The 19,250-nt window shown below is 40.0% G+C and overlaps 1 protein-coding gene across 6 annotated transcripts in view; it reads right to left on the bottom strand.

The window, feature by feature from the left end:
• The window catches only part of PDE1C (phosphodiesterase 1C), a gene marked incomplete at its 5' end in the record, with an annotated part of 524,017 nt that overhangs the window by 328,650 nt on the left and 176,117 nt on the right, over window positions 1-19,250 (bottom strand). The window lies entirely within an intron of this gene.

The raw sequence follows: 19,250 nt of genomic DNA, 5'->3' as shown, positions 1-19,250 counted from the left end.
ATAAAAATATTTCTTACATTCAAAGAGACTGGACCTTAAAACAGAATTAATAACATACCTTGAGGTCACTTAAGATTAATTTACTCGGTACTCAGTCTGTTGTTTAACCTGCTTTTGAGAGACAAATATAACAACCAACAGTATTTGCCTTGGATTTCCCATGTAATCAAGTTTTAGAACCTAAACTAAAGCATTGCTGTGATCTTAAGCTAGGTACTCTTTTTTTTTTTTTTTAATTTATTCTTGTTACATCTCAGTGGTTATCCCATCCCTTGTGTCCTCCCATTCTTCCCTCCTTCCCATTTTCCCCTTATTCCTCTCCCCTATGACTGTTCCTGAGGGGGATTTCCTCTCCCTGTATATGCTCATAGGGTATCAAGTCTCTTCTTGGTAACCTGCTATCCTTCCTCTGAGTGCCACCAGGTCTCCCCCTCCAGGGGACATGGTCAAATATGAGACACCAGAGTTCGTGTGAAAGTCATACCCCACTCTCCACTCAGCTGTGGAGAGTGTTCTGACCATTGGCTAGATCTGGGTGGGGGTTTAAAGTTTACCACCTGTATTGTCCTTGGCTGGTGACTTAGTTTGAGCGGGACCCCTGGGCCCAAATCTGCCTTTCATAATGTTCTACTTGTAGGTTTCTAGGACCCTCTGGATCCTTCTATTTTGCTATTCTCCCATGCTTCTCTCATCTAGAGTCCCACTAGGATGTCCTGCCCTCTGTCCCAGTTTCCTGGTAAGTGAAGGCTTTCGTGGGACAAGCTGGGTCCCTGTCTCAGAGAGTGATTCATGTGTGTATGTGTGTCATGATAATCATTTGCTGAAAACAGAAAATTAAATAAAATAAACCTTATAAAATTAATATGAAATAATGCTTGATAAACAATGATGATTATAATCCTGTCTGGTATCTGGGTCTGTTGGGTTAAGTTAGAATCAGTGACTTAATCTCTTGTAAAATTCTGTAAACTATTCCTTATGCCGTCCCTAATATGATACTTTCTGTGATGTTCACTTAACGAGAGAGCAAAGCCCTTTGTTACAGACACACACATAGGCATGCTCGTGTGCACAAAGACACAGAGCCAGGGACAGATAGATCCACATGACACCATTCAGGAAGGCATAGATTCAGATTTACACAACAGACAGGGAACAACAGAGGACACATACAGAGGGAAGAAGGAAAGTCAAATCTGGGTTCATTCTCTCTTGGTTACATTACACCAAGTGGAAGTGCTCAATGATTCCTTTTCAATAATGCAACACTGACACATTACTCGTGACCCTTGGTTTATTATTAATGTTTTCAAACCAATACGCTAACAGAACACAGGCCTGCTACAATGTGATAAAATGCTCTCCTACCTCTTCTAGCAGTTCCATAACAACATGGAATCCTGTCTATTAAGCATGGGTACAGCTTCTGGAAACCCTGGGCTTTGGCATCTGCCCTGTGTGTCCATGCCCAGCACAGCCAGATTCTTCACTTTTCCTTGATCTGCTGTGCTTTAACATTGCTCGTACCAGGGGTACCTGACTTCCTCTTTATTGGCCTTTCATGTTTGTGATCTCTAGTCACTGCTCTGATAACTCCAGCCCTCTGATCACTCAGGGCACAGGTCACTTGGAATTAAGTGTAGGCAACCTTCTGCTCCAGAGACCACAAAATCGGTCTGTCCAATCCTGTGACTCCTTCCCTGATCCCATCTGCTCTTCCCATAGAAACCCAAATCATGACTCCTACTTACAGCACTCCCTTCTTCTGCATCTGCCCCATGATCCTCTGCTTTCCCATATAGCCATGCTAGGATGTATGGGCATAACAACAATTGTCTATACAATGTCAGTTCTCTCCTAATCTGTTGACTTCATAAGTCTGAAAACCTAAATAAATAAAAACGGTTGAAACACAGAGTCTAATCATGAGGTAAATATCAGCCACCTGAGTTGAGGATCCTTTTACAAAATACATGACTAATATTCTTTAAAACTATCATACTTGTGTAGCATAGAAAGCCGGAGGAACTACCGTTGCCAGGAGGAGCCTAACAGACATCACTAAAATGCAACATGTATTGCTATGTCCCTAATGGGATCTTGGCACTTAACATATACTACCATGCAAAAGAAAAATAACCTGAACACTAATTGGACTACAGTTTATAATAACATGTCAATATGATTTATTTTTTTCTTGGTTTTTTGAGATAGGGTTTCTCTGTGTGGCCTTAGCTGTCTTAGAACTCACTCTATAGACCAGGCTGGCCTTGAACTCAGAGATCCACCTGCCTCTGCCTCCCAAGTCCTGGGATTAAGTTATTTTTAAGAAATATATATCATAGTAATGTAAGAGGCTAATAACAGAAGAAAGTAGGTGTAGGTTCTATGCAGTCTTCTTATATTATTTTATAATCTTCATGAAAATCATGAAAATTTAAGGCTATTTTAAATTAAAATTATTATAAAACTAAGAGTAAATAATTAAAATAACAGATCAATAAATAACTTCATGAGCAAAATCTTTGAGGAAATGTAGACTTTCTCCAATTATTTTATCTGAGAGCAGGTACTTACACAATGACCATTGCCTACACTGGTTATGTTCTTCCCAGAAGGAAGACTTTTATATTTGCACCAAGACACTGTGAGATGTCCAAGCCTTGCTTCTGTGGAATTGCATTCATCTGAGGAAGCTTGGCTTTTAGCACTCCACCCAGGCCCAGGGGATGCCAGTCGAACTCAACAAAGCCTCTTGATGGAATATGAGTAATGTACAGGGAGGAGTCTGAGACTCACCAGCTATGCTTGTGCTGGGACAGAAAGGTAGAGAGTAGGCCTGTATGTACGAAGAGATAGTCAACTTCTTGAAGACTGTAACCAGCGCCTGCAGCCTATCACAGAACAAGTACTGGCTTGCTAGGCCACAAGGATGGCTCTGTCGTGAAGGGGAGAAGAGTACCACCTATCTGAGGGAAAGTACCTTGTAAGGCTTCTTGAACCTTTGTCAAGGACATCAGTGACAGCAAGCAGTTCTATTAATGACCATTGCCATCCATGATGGTGACTTGGAGTGTCCATCCAAACCTCTTTTACATCAGTCAAGAACACATTAGGAACAGGAAACAGACTCACAAGCCCCTGAAATGCAGGACAGATTTGAAGCCCTGACCATATAGCTTAATATGATCTGGTTTTATTAATGAAGACTGGTTCTATGTTAATTATATGTTAATGAAGTTCTGGTTCCAGGAGAATAAGAACAGCAGCTGCTACATAAAGGTCTTCCAATCAACTTCCTGGGCATTTTCTCCATTCCTTTATTTTCTTATTTGATAAACATACATTGGATTTCATCAGTGTGCCAGGTCCCATTCCAGACCCTAGCATGGAGAGATGAATGGGGAGTTAGGGATGTGAAAGGAAGTACTGGAAATCTTCAGTGGATCCTATTTATAGCTCTGACCAGTCTTCTTTTCAATTTACTGGTGTGTCTTTGTAGCCCCCAACCACTAACAATAAATAGCACAACACCATAGCTAGGGAGCAAACAAGGTTGGCAGGAACCCAAGGAATGCTCACCTACTCAGCCTCAGGGCCCTGGAAAGGCAACAAGGAAATGTGACAAAGGAGATGCATCTAAGGCCAGAGCAGTGCAGCAGCCAACAGAACAGGTGGAGCAACTCAAAGGCACAACGGAGCTATCCACTGAGGCTGGAGCAGAGGCAGCAGTGCTGTCTAGAATAAAATCCAAACACTTCTTGGGTCATTTGTAAAGTTGCTTGAATAAAATGATAATAGCCAAAATAATTAATTAATTAATTAATTAATTAAGAGTAAAGGGTGTTTATGCACAGTTGTGGTATCTTATCTGTTTTTCAGGGAGACTAGTACACTGCAGAGCAGGGCTAGAGGTGAAGGAGAGATAAACCTGTGTTTTAGGATCCCAAGTGCGGGATTGGAACGGTCTCATGAGAGAACAGGTGACGTTAATTCACTAGAAGAGCAACCACCTCACCTCGTGCAGGAGCTCAATTGTTGCCAGCTGAAAAGATCCTGTGAACAGACTCTGGGAGCAGATATATAAATGAGCCCAGAACTGGAGGCTGGGCTTTTTGGAGACTTGGGATAGATTTGGCTGTTCATCGCTGCACTTCGAGATGCTCCTAGAGAAAACCGCTCGAGGGAAGGCTTCGGGGCTCCAGCTCCTGCTGAGGCTCTGGGTTCTGGTTACCCCAGGTTCCAGCAGAAGAAATCCTGTGGCTCACACCCAGAGAATCATTCCTTGGAACTGATAACCTTAAGGTTTTGTTATTGTGTCCATTAATCTTCATTTCCTATTGTTTTGGTTAGTCGGGTTATAAGGGATGTATGCTCGGTCACTAAGTTGTTAATAAAATATATTGGTTAAAAAAAATTGAGCCTACATAGAGGAAGGTCCCCATGAACACACACAAAGTGAACATGCTATTTGCAACTGAAATAGCAAATCTTAATATACATAGGTGACTAATTCTTAAGTGTAAACAAAGTAATGAAATACAAATTCATTTGCAAACATCAGCGGATTCACAATAGCTCACTATCATTGTGGTGCATCTGTATGGGTCCCAAGAGAAAAAAACAGTTTTGGAGATGCCTACAGAACCTGTACCACCAGACAAAGGCACAATGACAAGTTTAAAGGCAGATACAGAAAGAGCAATAACTAGAAATCACTTAACTCTCGTCAGCAACTCCCAGCTCACCTGCCTTCCTCTTTAAAGAAAGAAGGAAAACATTATATGCAATTCTCCAGCTTTTCTTGGTGCAGTAGGTAGCTTTGTGTTGTAATTCTGCCCCAATTAAATATGATTGGAAAGGTGATTACATATGATTTAAATATAAATTAAATATGATTGGAAACAAAACTTGCAAATAATAGGAAAACACTTTCTTCCCTTTAAACTTCATCTTTTCCTCTTTTCCCTCTCTTCCTTTCTTCTTCCTGCTGAAAGCTGAAAATAGTATTTGAGCTGCAGCAGCCATCTTGGGAGCATGAGATGATAGGCATTAGGACAGAAGCCGACGTCTTGCCAGGGTAGTTTGGGAAAACAAAGGAATAAAGTAGAAGCAATAGGAAGTGATAGTTGATTAGGCACATATGACGAAGAGGAAAGGAAGTTCAAGACAGAAAAAGGTTTCTTTCTGGACAGCCGGGCAGATAGCAGCCCCATCAAACAAGTCTGTGGTAGAGCAGCTTTGGGACCATAGTGAAGGAGTGCTCTGAGAAGTTGTCTTCCAAGACACTTAGAGAGCTTGCGCATGTGCACTGGAGTAAAAGTGGAATATCTTCTCAGTAAACGCTTCCTAGGTGGCTGTCATTAAAATGTTCACAGTATCAGGTAGTAAAAAATAAGTGAAAAACAATAAAAGACCTTTCTACTGAACTCAAACAAAAATTAGCAAAATAACAAAGAAACCCTTCAAGGGATCATCAAAGCCCATACTGAGGTATCCTAGCCATTATCCCACTTGACACAAGCTACAGTTAAGTAGGACGTGGGTTCCATCCATGAAGATTTACCTGTAAGATCTCAGCTACACTGCCAATCTCCAGGGAACTCCAGGAAGCTGATAGGAAATGGAAACTGAAAGACTGTTTTAAATTTCTCTCTTAATTTCTTTCAGAAGTCAAAAGACTAACAACAGCCTGTTTCCACTGAATAGCAGGCCACACAAAATGGGTAGGCTTAGGAATCTGCTGACACCTAGAAGACGGCCACTGACTCAGTAAATATTGACAGAAGAGGGACTTGTACTTGTACCTGTGCAGAGGGGTCTGTGCCCATGTCCCCTAGTACTTTGCCAAAGTGCTGAAGCATGTCAGAGTTCTGTGATGAGTGTTTCAGAACATGCAGAAAATCTCATGATTTTCCTCGCCTTCAAGAGAACGTGAAAATGCAGAAAATACAAGGCAGCTACTACTGGCTCCGACTTCAGCCAGTCTAGGGGGGAAGTGAGCTGGGTGGTTTCCTCCACTCTTCATTTCTATCCCTCACAAACACTGTCAAAGAAAACCGTTAGTCTTTAAAATTAGTAATGTTTCGTGGGTATACTGTGGAGCTCACCCAACACACGTTATTACCACTTTCATTTTCTTGAACCTATTATACACCCCTGAAACTGAAGAAAACAGATGGGTAACATGATTTTTTTTGCCTACAAAAAAAGAACCTTGTCAAATGAAATACAACTAATTACTTCCTTGCAGGTACTGACAAGTCTTGACAGTTTAATGTCTATTAAGCAAATTCATGTCTGCTTTCCTGCTGGCCTTAATTATCTGCCTGCCTTAGGATTCTTCTCTGTCCTGGGTACCCACCTCATCACTGGGACAGAACATCTGACATGAAGAAGTTAAGGCACAAAAGATCTGTTTTGGCTCGTGGTTTTGTAGGGCTCATCCATCACAACAGAGAAAACATGGGAAAAGAACTTAAATCATTGAAGACATGAGAAGGAGAAAACGAGATATAGGAAGAGACTACATATAACTCCTAGTTGTATACCCCTGGTTACAAATTCCTCCACATATTCAATAATGTCCCCATATCAGAAGATCCACTTCCTCAAATCCCTATGGCTTAACTGTTTCTGAAGTCATCCCACGGGCACACCCTGAAAGAAGTACATCTCGCTCACGCCCCAGGCATCTATCAGTTCTAACAAGTTGACAATCAAGACGAAGCATCACATCTTCCAAATAGTTCTAATATTTTCCTGGTTTCCTTAACAATTAAATAAACTCACCGACATATGTTTTACTTTACATTTGTGTGCTTTTGAAGAAATTATCCTTTAGCAACTCCAAAGGTGCTATGCTATGCATGGCTAAAATTTGCTGCCCTCTCTTGAGGAATTCTGCTATCTTTAGGCTAACACCACCTACCAGCCACGTTACCTGCAGTACGTTCATACACTAGCTGTCTATGCTGCTGAACAATAGTCCAAAATATAACTCTACATGCTGATAATAAATGAATTTCAAGATAAATTTAAGTTGGGGCAATATGCATAAAAATTATATTTTATTCTCTCTCCAGTAAGAAACAAAAAGAATTATTTTACAAACCCCCTCCCCCAAAAAAGGACCAAAAACTATGAAAATGACTATAGTGGATGGACTAGGACTAGGGAGATTAGGCTAGATATGAGGTAATGAATTCGCAGCTGTAAATATCTTATGCTGTTGAACTGTGTAAATGTTTTAATATTTGAGGGCTGGAGAGATGGCTCAGTGGGTAAGAGCACTGCCTGCTCTTCCAAAGGTCCCAAATTCAATCCCCAGGGACCACATGGTGGTTCACAGCCATCTATAATGTAATGTGATGTGATGCCCTCCTCTGGCCTGAAGGTGTAAATGCAGCCAGAACACTGTGTACATTAAAAAAAATTTTTTTAATGTTTTAATACTTGAAATAAACAAAAATTTAAAATTGCATACAAATAGAAACATGAATAGCTATATGTGAAATTAATGATAGCTATAATTGAACATAAGCATGAACTACTATCTTCTGACAATTATGGAACTATGCATCCTTAGAGAAATTTTATAGTCTTGGTGGCCTAGAAACTGAACCCAGGATCTTATACATGCTAGGCAAGAAGCCTACTACTAAGTTACTCCACAGCCCCCTGAAATCCATTCTAAGGATATATGCACGTGGCGCGTGTGTGTGTGCGCGCACACACACACACACACACACACACACACACACACACACTGGAAAGAACTCTTAGATTTGGTGGTAGTCATGAGACAGTAATCCTAAATTACATCACATGTAGGTTACAGAACATTTGCAATTGCAATGACGATGCTGGAAATCAGAGCTTTTATTTCACAAGGAAAGCCACACAGGAAAATATGGTGAAGAAAGAGACGAGGCATATGGCTCCTTCAGTATGAACACACGATCATATTCAGTAGAAATTGAGAACATGCTTGGTGACTAATTTTAATTAGTAAAAGATGAACTATTATTCATAAAGGAAAAACTCAAAAATAAAATTTGAGCAAAATTAGTTTAATTTTTTGTTTAAGTAAAACATGTATCATAGGCAACATAGCAAAGAAGAATCAGGAAAGACAGTCGAGTACATCACAGGAAATACAGTAAGAAAGGGACCAGGGATGGCAAAGTACATCTCAGGAAACACAGTAAGATGAGCTCCTGGGATGGCCAGATGCACTTGGACTGACTGTAAGCCAGAATCCTACGTTATACAAAGAAATAAGGGTCCTCTTTTGAGTCCACTCACATATGCCAGTGGGATGATTTCCATGGGACCAGAAGAGCTCTAGGGTAGAAATAGGACTTTGGGGCAGCATCCAAATCTTGAATTGCTTCCGATATGTAACTTGGGTCCAGGTTCCTTTTGGAAATGGGTGGGGCAGGAGCAGTTTGGATCCCAAGAGGCAGCAGAAGGCAGTGAGAGTATATCGTGGAACGAGGAAGACGCAGACGCCACAGGGAGTTGCCATCGTTATGGCAGTATTTTAACATCTGCCCTATATTCATGTATTGCTCATGTCTCTTCCAGACAATTCAGCAATGTCCCTGAGTTGCCCTATCTTAGTCTCCTGCCGCAGTTGTCACCTAACCCTGAGGAGAGATCCTCCTAGCTGAGGTGTACTTTTCAAGTATAAGCCAAGAAATCCAGATGTTCCACTCCCATCTTAGTCTCACACAATTGGGGTAATTTTTATCTAGCCCTACTCAAAGGGCAGATACTGAGCAACTAGGAGCACCTCTGTGTTTCAGAGCCCGTTTCAGGCAGGCCAGTCTAAGCCTGTTTATCCTGTCTCTCCTCCCTTCCCAGAAAAGCCACAAGGAGGCTTTGTCCACAGATGTGCACCTTCCTCTGCCACATGACCAATCCCAGTACTCCCTATGTGCCCTAAAGTATGAGGTACCCTCCTCTCTTCTCGAGTATCTGTACACATAACTATTTTATTTTTTTATTATTTATATTGTTCTTTATTAATATATATAATCATTTTACTGCCTGATGGAAGACCCCTCCCTTCTCTCCTCGCAGTCCCACCTTCCACACCCCTCTCTCTATTTCCCCTGCTCTCCTCTTCCTCAGAGAGGGGTACCAACCCACCCTGGCACGTCAAATCTCAGCAGCACTAAGCCCTTCCTCTCCCACTAACCCTAGACAAGGCAGCCCAGCTAGGGGAAAGGCAGGCAACAGAATCAGAGGTAGTCCCTACTCCCATTGCTAGGGGACCCAGCTGCACATCTGCTACATATGTGTAGGGGGCCTAGGTGCAGCCCACACAAGCTCTTTGGTTGGTACTTCAGTCTCTGTAGCCCCCATGAGTCAGGTTAGTTTCCTCTGTACGTCTTCTAGTGGTGTCACTGACCACTCTGGATCCCTCAGTCCTTCCTCCCACTCTCTGCTGACCTCTTGAGTAAAGCAATAATACAATTGTATGTACCAAAAATAGCACAAGTAGGGCTAGATTCTAGAAAGATCTTCAAAGGAGCTGTTGTTAATTTTCTGAGTTAGCTCTCTGAGAAATGGGAGAAGCAGCCACTATATCCAGGCTGCCGTGGCCTGTGGGCAGGGGAGACACTTAGGTAACTCCTTAGCTTCTGTGGGTCTGTCCATGCATTGGGCATGGGATAAATCCTCCATGGGTCAAAAATCCCCAGAGGAGAACTGAAAGAAAAGTAGCAGCAGACGTTCAAAACAGGGCCTGGCAGAAGCAAAAGCCAGGTCCAGTACACAGCAGTGCATAGTTTTGCATCCTAGAATATAGTCAGCATCCTCCGTTATCCTGGTCTTCCCTAGAAGGGGCACAGTGGTTCTCTGCACTGCTTCATTCCAACTCAACATGGTGGGAACACTTTGGACAACTCTGAGACAGTGAAAGCGAACTGTTCCTCTGCTCCTCTGGCATGGGTGCAGGCAGCATAGTCTCCAGGGGCACTGGCTGGAAACTCTTCTCCGAAAAAAAAAAATGAAAACTAAAACTTCCCCCACTCCAAATTATTTTAAGCTGATTTTTAAAGCATCAAATGCTTCTGACTAAATAGAGACAAAACTGTGGAAACTAAATCACGTGGGCCTTTTCCAACAACATCAAAAGCCCCATGAGGGAAATCACAGGTATACTAAGCCCTTCAGGATACCAAAAATAGTGTGGCTCAGGTGCAGGAGGCAAGCAGCTCCACACTGCCCACTGCACTGCATCTGCTCCTCCTGCCCCCAAACCCAGATGCATGCTCCTCCGGCTTCTTCCCAGTTCAGTACCCACCCATCCCTGCTCTCTCCTCGGCCATAACTCTTTCCCGTACTTCACAGTGACAACTTTTCGTGTGTTACATAGCCCTTCCAGACTACCTGTAAATCCACTTGATTCATAAACCCCATTAGCAGTTATCAGTAGCCTTAAGCACAGCCAGAGAAGCAGTAGTCAGATTCCAAGGGGACACTATCCAGCTGTGAAGTGCCATGACGCCTGGTGGGGACTGCCTGAGTGACCACAGAGCCAATGCGTCCTCAAAACTCTGGTGAACATTATTAGCACGTTAAGCCTCCAAGAGATTGAATAAGCTGGATCTCAGAGTGAGGAAAAAATCCTGATCATTTTAACTCAGAATTCTCACTTTCTTCACCCGGGTTCTCTGAGGTCTATCCCAGTGTTCACACTTTCACAGACGAGCAAACACAGACCAGGAAGAATGGTCTAGGCTTCAGGATGCCTTTTACAAAGAGAACAAGATTCACAGAGGAGATTCCCTGTCTCGGGCCTTGAGGAAGCAGTTTGTGGCTATAGGGAAGGGAGCACAACTACAGGGAGGAGGAATCATGCAAGGTAAGTCTGGGGACTAGGAAAAGACAGGGCACAAGCAAAGCACACAGTAGGGAGCAAATTTAATGCTCCAGAAAGAAGATGGAAAATACCTTGGTGATTCCTAAAGTGCATGACTTTGTACCCATCCTCCCTCTAGGATGAAGTTCTTCTCTGGGGCTTTATGGACTAAAGCTGAAGGGATAGTATAGAAAGCAGGAAAAAAGGAGGCATCTGAAAGTGCCAAGCCCTGGACTCTACCAAACTCCCACAGCTCTGCCCAGAAGTCTGCAACACCTGTGATAGCTCCCCAGCAAATCCCCTCTTGAGCTTTGTTTTTAAAAACCAATTTAAATAAGTTTACAAAGAAAGGAGCTTCATTATGGCATCTGCACACTTCGTTCTCATTTGTCCTCCTTCCCACTGGCCTCCCTGTGCCCTGCCTCCCTCTTGCTCCCTAACCCCCTTCCCTCTACTGCCCTATCACTCATAGTCCAGTATTCCATCGCCCTCCCTGGGCATCCCACCTCTCCCTTAAGATCTCTTCATCCCCTCCTATGGTCTTCTTTCTAGTTTTATACCCCCCGACACACACATATGCACAGACACACTAAAAACCGAGGCTCTACATAGGAAAGAAACATGTGGCATTTGTCTTTGGGTCTGAATTATTTCTGTTTATTATAATGACTTTTACTTTCCTCCATTTTTTGAAAATGTGAAGATTTCATGTTTCTTTAATTTGCATAAAGTCCCAGTGTGTATATGCATCTCACGTTACCATTTAGCTATTGATAGACATCTAAGGCGGTTCTGTTTTTCGGCTCCTGTGAATCCTGCAACAATCAGCACAGATGTACAAATACTGCTATAGAAGACACAGGTGCTAAAAAAAGAGGGAATTGGGAAAATAGGTGCAGGGGCTTTAACTGGGGAGGGGAGAGGAAGGATTGAGAATGATATAAGCACAGCACTTATTTTTTTTTTACTTTTTTTCTCCTTTATTAATTTATTCTTGTTACATCTCAATGGTTATCCCATCCCTTGTATCCTCCCATTCTTCCCTCCCTCCCATTTTCCCCTTATTCCCCTCCCCTATGACTGTTCCTGAGGGAGATTACCTCCCCCTGTATATGTTCATAGGGTATAAAGTCTCTTCTTGGTAACCTGCTGTCCTTCCTCTGAGTGCCATCAGGTCTCCCCCTCCAGGGGACATGGTCAAAGGTGAGGCACCAGAGTATGTGAGAAAGTCATATCCCACTCTCCACTCTACTGTGGAGAGTGTTCTGTCCATTGTCTAGATCTGGGTAGGGGTTTAAGGTTTACCTCCTGTATTGTCCTTGGCTGGTGCCTTAGTTTGAGCGGGACCCCTGAGCCCAAATCTGCCTATCATAATGTTCTACTTGTAGGCTTCTAGGACCCTCTGGATCCTTCTACTTTGCCATTCTCCCATGCTTCTCTCATCTAGAGTCCCAATAGGATGTCCTGCCCTCTGTCCCAGTTTCCTGGTAAGTGAAGGCTTTCGTGGGACATGCCCCTTGGACTAATATGCAGATATAAGTGAGTATATACCATTTGAGTCTTTCTGCTTCTGGGTTAACTCACTCATTATGATCATTTCTAGCTTAATCCATTTATCCACAAATTTCGGGAATTCCTTGTTTTTAATAGCTGAATAGTATTCCATAGTGTATATTTACCACAGTTTCTTTATCCATTCTTCTATTGATGGACACTTAGGCTGTTTCTATGTTCTGGCTATTATGGTGAGGGGCCATCTTACCTTGGCAAAATATCTCACTAAGAAAACAAATAGCAAATTCTCTTGAGAATATGGACTAAAGAAAACTGTTATGCACTGCTGAGCCACTGTACATTCCAACTAGGAACTTCCTCACCAGCATTTGTTATTTGGAAGATAAACTAGTCCAGCCTCCATGAGACTAGATGCAGTGTGTAGGAGAGGCCCAACAAGCAGCATTCCATCATCACAACACTGTCCGTGGACAACAGTTCTCTGGAGAACTGGTGAGTCTCGTTGCCTTTTTAATGAGCTCACTCCGGAATTGATAAACTCTGCTACTTTTCTCATTTATTTGTTTTTGTTTGCTGAGTTGGTGTTTGAATTTCTTCCTTTCAGGAGGTTACCCTTTCTATTTTTGCATTAATTTTTAATTAAAGAACACGGATGTATGCCACCACATAGGCATGTTAATTTCACACTGAGTCTACTGTCTAAGAAGACATTAATGGAAATTTCCTTTTCCTATCTATTCAAAAGCTGCATTTTTTTATATTATGTATATATATATATATATTAGACTGGAGGGACGTATGTGTGGAATCAGAAGACAACTTGTGGAAATTCATTCCTTTCTTCCAGTAGGTGGGTCCTGGAGCTTGAACTCAAATACTCAGGCTTGGTGGCAAGCTCCTTTACCCACTAAATCATTTTCTCAGCCCTTAGAAATTGTTTCAGTTTGAAAAAAAATATGTGAAATGTTTCTTTTCTTTTCTTTTTGTGTGGAAGTTGCTGCCATCATTTAGCCTTTTCTTATTTTCTTTATAGGTTTTATTTTCTAGGCAACAATGTGTCTATATAAATGATCACTAGTATGTAGTATGTAGCCAAACTATGTCAGCATTATTATTATTAAAGAATACTTAAAAGGGTTTGGGGAGATGGCTCACCAGTTAAGAGCACTGGTTGTTCTTTCGGAGGACCTAGGTTCAGTTCCCAGAGCCCACATGGCAGCTCACAACTATAACTCTAGCTGCATGGGATCTGACATGCACTTCTGACTTCCTCAGGCACAAGATACTCATATGGTGCACAGACATACATGCAGGTGAAAGACCCATACATGAAAATAAAATAAATATAAATAAACAAACTACTTAAGAGCTCATGTTGTATTTAATCTTTATCTAATTTCAGCTAGTCTCTGTCATCCAATCCATGTCATTTTAAACTATTTCCTTTAATTACATAAAGCTAAGGAACACATCTATGCATATGTACACACTATTGAACTGTCATATTGTAACTGTGGGCTCCATGATAATAGAATTACTCACTTTGCTTGTAAATTCTGTTTTTTAGAAAGATGACATTACCAGACGATCTCCTTCTTCTTCATAGTTCCTGAGACAGTTCATCCCATTTTTTATATGATTTGTTTCTTTTAATTTTTTATTTTATTTTTATCTCTATCACAGTTTTACTTCTATATGTATCTCCATAACACATGCTTATAATTCCCATGGATGCAAGAAGAGGGTGCTGCATACCTTGGAGCAGGAGTTACAGACAGCTGTGAGCAGCTGGGAATTAAATCCAGTCCATCCAAAGAGGCAGCCAGTGCTCTTAAATGCGGAACTATCTATTTGGGCCCTTGTTTCTCAAAACCATATATAATAGAGATGTGTTTTACTCAGAACTGTAGAATTACAATAGTTTTCTTTAAATTTAAAATTATATATTCTATTTTTGTGTGTCCTGTATTCTTTTTTTTTATTTAATTTTATTAATTTATTCTTATTACATCTCAATGGTTATCCCATACCTTGTATCTTCCCATTCCTCCCTCCCTCCCATTTTCCCCTTACTCCCCTCCCCTATGACTGTGACTGAGGGGGACTTCCTCCCTCTTTATATGCTCATAGGGTATCAAGTCTCTTCTTGGTAGCCTGCTGTCCTTCCTCTGAGTGCCACCAGGTCTCCCCCTACAGGGGACATGGTCAAATATGAGGCACCAGAGTACATGAGAAAGTCAGTCCCCACTCTCCACTCAACTGTGGAGAATGTCCTGTCCATTGGCTAGATCACCCCTACCCAGATATTCTATTTTTTAATCTCCACATCAGCACCAGTAACTTACTAATACCCACGGATACCTCTTGACATGAAATCCTGGAATTACCTCCTGTCTCTCCCTTCTGTGTTCACTGTTATTGTATGAACTTCTAGATTTTCATTGCTGAGTTATCTGAACACTGAGATGTTTTGCTGCTAAGAACTACATTTTGCATTATACTAGTTTATCTGGTTTTGGTGCTCAGTGACTCTTTAGCATCATAATTTATGCTCTAGAGCAATACTGTACAATAGAACAGATGAAAACTACATGTGCAATTTGAAATTTCCTAGAAGCTACATCTATTAAAGGCAAATGAAACTAATTTTAATGGTATACATTCTTAAAGACAATAATCTATAATATTATCATGCTAACATATACTCATACATTTTTAAATATTAATATTTTATATTATTTTAAATCTACAAAATATTTCTCAAACTAGCTAAATTTCATACTCTAAATAGCCATAATTTACAGAAAATTACAGCCTTTAGAACTTATTTTGATATATGTTTTGATTTGCTAAGCATATCCTTGAGTAATTCCTTCCAAGAATGACGTAGCTAATGAAATATACATAAATAATAATTTAACCACAGATTTATTAAACTTTAATTAAGTTCTTATATTTATGTACTGTTTACTGAAGAGAGAAGATAGGCGCTGGCTCTTGTGGGGTTTTCCTTTGTAGTCAATTTCTTTACCTATGATTCATTTATCTGCATTAGTTCTTTTTTCTATGGTCTCCATCTTTCTTTTCATGACATTTTCGATCCATCGTTTTTTCCTCACACTGAGACTCTGTCTTTCAACTCATCTTCTTAGAGTCATTCCGTATTCAATGTGGACTTTAATCCCTACACTGGGCATTTGTTTTTCTCTGCATTGTTTTGTTTGTATCACATTTTAAAAACATCTGCTTATCCTCTTTAAAGACTTTTGCTCCTAGCCAGGTCTTCCTGCTTCTAACAAACAGAACAAATAATATCTACATATTTCCTTTGGGACTTCTATAAAAACCATTTATTCATGTCTGTCTTTTCGCTCATGGTCTTTAGGATGCCATTTAACTCCCATATTTTTTTTTTATATTTTTTGTTTCATTTTGAATTTATCACAATCTTCCTACACCCTTTCATACTACAGAAGTTATTTTCCACAAGACAAAACTGTTCTGGGTTCTAATCACTTCTTAAGCTGCTGGAGAAAATCAACAGAAAGAGCCATGAGTAAGAGTGAAGCAGTGAGCAGAAAGAGCACAGATGAAGAAGTTCAAAGCACAGCTTCGTGGCCGTTCCTACCATGCAGAGCTCCCACACTGTCTTCAAAGTCTATTCAAAAACTAGTGTGATCCAGCAGATCATTATCCAATGAGATCATCAATTCTAGGAGGAAAATTCCTGATTGTTCTTTATCCATATAAAAAGAATGAGTTCACCAGAGTAGTGACACAGACAAGACTAAAAGGGCCATTGTTTCCAATAGCATTCCAAAAGTCTACTTCTCAGACATCTGTTAATAGAGTATTATTTGCGTGTATTGATTAGATGAATAGTTGAGAGTTACTTGTCAGCATTTTTAAAAGTTTTCTACAATTTATATTTTCACATGTGTTTTCATTAATTCAGACACTGACACCCCACCCCCAACATTTACTGGGAAAAAATTTAATGCACAACTACCTTGAAACATGTTAATGTCTGCAACGCATGCAAATATCTAAGTCTCACCATCTGCTGGATGACTCATTTGTAAATCTTCCTACTATTCCTTTGGGGAGTTTCAGGGCTAATTTTTAAGCTCATTTTTAAAACTTAGTGGGAATGAATTCAGAGATATGGTACATACAAAAGTGCTATGAGTATTTGGAAGAATATGACACGCTAACCCTAGACCTTAAATGGCATGTGCTTTGATATCAAAAGTAAAAGTGTTAGAAACTCATTGCTCAGGAACACAGTAAAACAGAGAACAACTTTTTTCCCCTTTGGCCCAAATTATACATTGCTGATAACAGATAATAGAGTAGGCCATATGCTTGAAAATAAGCTAGTTAAGGAAAAAATTGTGATTTAATCATCTTTATACATCTGTGCCCAAGGTTACATCTTTATCTGTTTCCAAACTTCCTGTATCTCAGACTGCAGGGGCCACATGAAAACCTTGTCTGAACCATCTCATCAGCCTTGTCCTGCTCCCCAGCAGCTTCCATTATACTGGCTGGGCCTCCAGATTCTGACGCAATCAGCTCACCCCTTGTTCTTCCTTCCTGCCTGCTCTATCCGATTTGGAAAGCGAATTTCACAAGATTTGTTGACTTGGAAGACAGATTGTCCTTCCTTCAAGGACACCAAGAACTATGCCTGCAAATATAAAAATTCCAACAGAGCCCTCAGGTCCATGAGATAGCCGGGAAGCTGTTCACAACTGAGCCAAGACTGGGTGGTGTACCTCTGACAATTGGGTTTCAACTCAAGCTTGACCAAGACTTAATGTGTGTCATGTCAGAAACCAGGATTAGCACCTCTGTCTTCCTTTTGCCACATGAAGGAGCCAGTCAAAATCTTTGGCACACAGTAGGTACTCCATAGAAATTTCATTTAAAAAAAAAAGACACGACACAAGAATCTATAATGGACAAGTCATAGAAATCCCCTAAGTCAAAATGTTCATTCTTCTAAAAGAGCCAAGTGTAAGCTTTGAAAAACTATTGAGGGCAGGAGTGAGTGGACCTCTTCCTTTGTTTGAAATCAGTGCAGGTCTCCTATCGCTTCTTCTGAACATTTTTTAAATAATATTTTTATTTTTTTACATATACATTTATATTATTACACATATAACATAAACTACATAAAGCAAGAAGAACCATGAAACAATCTGGAATTATATTAATGTTACATTCATAGCATTTTGCCTATTTGTATTTGGCAACCTTGTAGAAAACATTTTCCTATCTTGGTGAGTCTAAAAATCTGAATGTAGATCAACATCTATCATTTCTCATCATTATCAATTTAAACCATCTACCTAGACCTAAAAACATCTTAACCCCGAAACAACTAAGCTTAATTGTAAAACTAAACTATCTGGTCTTCAACCCCACCAGAGACTTGAGAAGGAATAAGACTAATTTTCAAAGTTCTTAAGATTGACTTTGGGCTTTTTAAAAAAAATAATAAATGCATACATTCAGGTTCAACAAGCTTCCCTCTTAACTTTGTTTGACCAAAGTGCTACTTTTGAGTACCACAAACTTTAATAAACTGCATTTCTATCCCAACTCAATACAGCATAATTTTACTCCTCTTGAGACTTCATTTTTGTAATAGAAATATGGTACAACAGGTTGGCCTCTTAGATGTCTCCCACCAGTTCCATTAGAGACCACATTCTGAATAATTTCTCTCCTTTTAAATTTCTTTCGATTGTTTTGTGACCTAGGGTGAAACTATCCTGGGAGGTATTCTCTGTATACTTTGGGAGGAAATATGTGTTTTGCAGTTACTGAGTGAACTATTAATATAACAATTAAATCTTGTTGACTGTTGGCGGTACTGAGTTCTATTACCATCCTTCTGTAGTATGTTCTATGTACAGTTGAAGGAGGCGTGTTAAAGTCTCCAAATATAATTCCGTAGCTAGCTAGCTGTTTTTCATTTTACCTGTGCCAGGTTCTACTTCACATATTTTACCTCTTACTCACTGGTTCATAGACAAATGAGGTTGGTGTCTTCTTGGTAGAATGGCCACTACCATGACCCAATGGTCCTCTCTGACTCTTGATTGCATGTTTTCTAATCTCTCCTTGATTTGATGAAACATTAGAATTTCCTGTAATTAATGCTAATATGGGTCTCTTTTTTTTCAATTCTTTGACTTTCAACTTGCTTAAATGGCTATACTTGTTTCTTATAGGCAATACATAGTTGGTCATGTTTTGCAATCTATTATGAAAATCTGTCCATTAATTGCTAAACTTAGATCAGTCTCCATGTAAGGTAGTTATTTATTACCAGGGATTTACATTTGTTTCATTTGGTTTTTTTCATCCTTCTAGTCCTTCTGTGACTTTGAATATTTTTACAATTCCATTTTATAAAAAGGGTATCTTTGTGTATAGTTTTCTAAGTAGGTGCACTGGATATTGCTTTATACATTGGATATATAATGTAATAATAAATACTTATAAATGAATTCTAGAGTGACTGTTTTGCCAATTCAAGTATAGAACCTTTATATCCACTTACATGCCTTTATTTTCTCAATTTAAAATATAATTGTATTATATAATAATATCCATAATGATTATTATATTTGCTTTACATATACTTAGAGACACATCAGGCAATTTTTTGATTTTTCTTCAAATGCCGCAAGAAATTTAGAAAGCTCTGAGATGAACTTTTATTTCCTTTTACTTGGCATTTGCTTCTCTTCCCCTCCTGATGTTTCATGGCTCTTTATTTAACTTTTCTTTTGTTCAGGAACTACCTTTAACCTTCCTTCATCCTGTTTTTTTTTTCTTCATCTTATAA

Source organism: Acomys minous (genome assembly GCF_964271855.1).
Source record: "Acomys minous genome assembly, chromosome: 6".
Classification (NCBI taxonomy): Eukaryota; Metazoa; Chordata; class Mammalia; order Rodentia; family Muridae; genus Acomys; species Acomys minous.
This window is presented reverse-complemented; position numbering and strand designations above follow the sequence as displayed.